We start from the raw sequence: 2,121 nt of genomic DNA, 5'->3' as shown, positions 1-2,121 counted from the left end.
GGGAAGCGCAGGCTCCCCCCCCGGGGGCGGGGGCAGAGGGTCCTGCCAGGAGCCGTGTGGAGTGGAGGGCAGCCTGGGAGGTCCCTGAAGCAGAAGAACCAGCCACGAGGGCTGTGAGGGCCTGGGCAGCTCGCACCCCCAGCCCAGAGCAGAAGGTCCAGGGCAACTCCAGTCATGGCCCCTTGGCCTCCACATGCTGACACACCTCTGACCCCTGGAAAGTCACGCTCGGAGCCTCCTGGAAGTTAAGGCAGGTGGCAGGTGCCCCCTGCACACCGTGCCCAGTGGCCCCGCCGCGACACTCCCCCTCCTCCACACAGCCTCTGTGCTGCACCCCCAGCCCCTGCGCACCACTCATGCCCGCACGCTTGGTCCCCGGGCACATGCGCACACGCCCCACATGCCTGACACTGTGGCGGCCCACACCTGGCACACAGCACACACTTCCAAGTTGCCCAGGGCACACCGCCAAGAGCATCCGTGTACACCCCACACCACACACACTGCTCCTCACGCCCACCCTCGGCCTCCATCACCCCTCGCCCTCTCACAGTCACACGTGCCCCACGCACACACGTGCACTCACAAGCTGCATGCTCTGCAGGCCTCCCCTCACACAGGCCTGATTTTGAGGACAGGCCTCAGGCCGGGAAAGGCAGCTGAGGACAGGGACGCAGGCTCACGCTAAGCAGGGAAGGCATGAAGTCACCTGGCTGCAGCTCTTTCCTCCTGAGGAGGGGATGCCCGTCACTGAGGTCATTGGCTTGAGCTTGGGCGTGATCGCTTTGCTCAGCTGGGCCCCCGGCCCAGCCTAAAGCAGCACCGCAGCCCCGGATGCATCACCGAGCATGGCGAGGACCCGGCTCTTGTTTGTGTGTTTGAATCAGAAGTTTCCCCGTAGCTTCCTGGCTTTGCAGTCACATCCTCTGCTAAACCTAAACCCCACCCAGGCACCCCTCCCCGGCGGGCTGGCGGGCAGTTGATGGTTCTCCCCGCCAGCCCCGCCTGCCCCAGTCTTCCTGTAACTCTGAGTCAAGCGGCTCCTTCCTCCAGGGCCCGCCCCAGTCCACTGCGGCCCGGGCCTTCCCTTCTCAAGCTAGGTCTAGAAGGCCGGGGCCCACGGTGATATGTGGGGGTCCTGTCCAGCAGACCCCCACTCAGGCCTGTCCTGCACACCAACGAGGAGCCGGGCAGCATGGCCTGCTTCCCGGACAGCCCTGTGGTCCCAGGACCTGGAGGGGGCGGGCTCCGTGTAGCTCCCCTGGCCCCAGCGAGCATCACTGACCTGCTGGGGGTGGTGCGGCTCCCGTGGAAACTCTCGCCAATGATAGAACTTTGAGCAGGGCTCTCCGGGCCCCACCCTGGCCACCTCCGAGGTGTAGCCCCCAAACGGTGAGCAGTTACAAGGGGCTTGGGTTATCACGTGGACCTTAGCCCCCTTTTCTACATAGGAAAGCAGTCAGGAGGCCTCAGCGAGGCTCCCAGATCTGAGCCCAGGTCGGGGGCAGCCTGAGGTCACCACAGATTCCTCTGCACCCTCATCCTAGACTGACCTGGCACTCTCAGCCCAGCACTCCTGGCTGATGGCGCTGCTCATGGAAATCAGGCAGGGTCGTTTGTGGCCCCTGTCCCTGCCCTCACCGCTGGGGCAGGGCCTTCCCTTGGAGCATTCTCATCCTACATCCTTAATCTGACCCTTTCCAAGGCGCCTTGCTCAAACACCCCGACCCCGTGGCCCTCAGGGCCTTTGGATAATGGTGCATCTTGGGCTCAGGTCCCATAGACCCTGCCTGCGCGCCTCCCCACTGAGCCGCAGCTCCCCGGTGGGCCCTGAGGCTGAGTGAGCAACATAAGCACCTGATGGACAGGTTAATGGGCTCCGGCGGTCAGCGACCTGCCCAGAAGCACCCAGGAGGAGGCAAAGAACTAGGTAGTCCCTGGTGTCCCCACCAGCCTTGCTGCCTCCCAGAGCTCCTGCCAGGTTGCCTGCCGCCCCACAAGCCGGCCGGTGTCACCACCTCACACCCTCGACTGGGCGCCCTGCCGCTTCCGCTCACGGCCGGCCTCCCCGCCGCGTCCCCCAGGCCCCCTCCCCAGAGCGAACAGAAACCCACGCGCCTC

The 2,121-nt window shown here is 65.3% G+C and overlaps 1 long non-coding RNA gene across 1 annotated transcript in view; it reads right to left on the bottom strand.

The window, feature by feature from the left end:
- The window catches only part of LOC105003720, a 3,084-nt gene extending 2,096 nt beyond the window's left edge, over positions 1 to 988 (bottom strand). Inside the window, exon 1 of the long non-coding RNA XR_827147.1 lies at positions 710 to 988. This is a non-coding gene — a long non-coding RNA (uncharacterized LOC105003720). The remainder of the gene's footprint in view (positions 1 to 709) is intronic.
- Positions 989 to 2,121: the final 1,133 nt, after the last annotated feature.

This window comes from Bison bison, unplaced genomic scaffold (genome assembly GCF_000754665.1).
Source record: "Bison bison bison isolate TAMUID 2011002044 unplaced genomic scaffold, Bison_UMD1.0 scf7180017857661, whole genome shotgun sequence".
NCBI lineage: Eukaryota > Metazoa > Chordata > Mammalia > Artiodactyla > Bovidae > Bison > Bison bison.
This window is presented reverse-complemented; position numbering and strand designations above follow the sequence as displayed.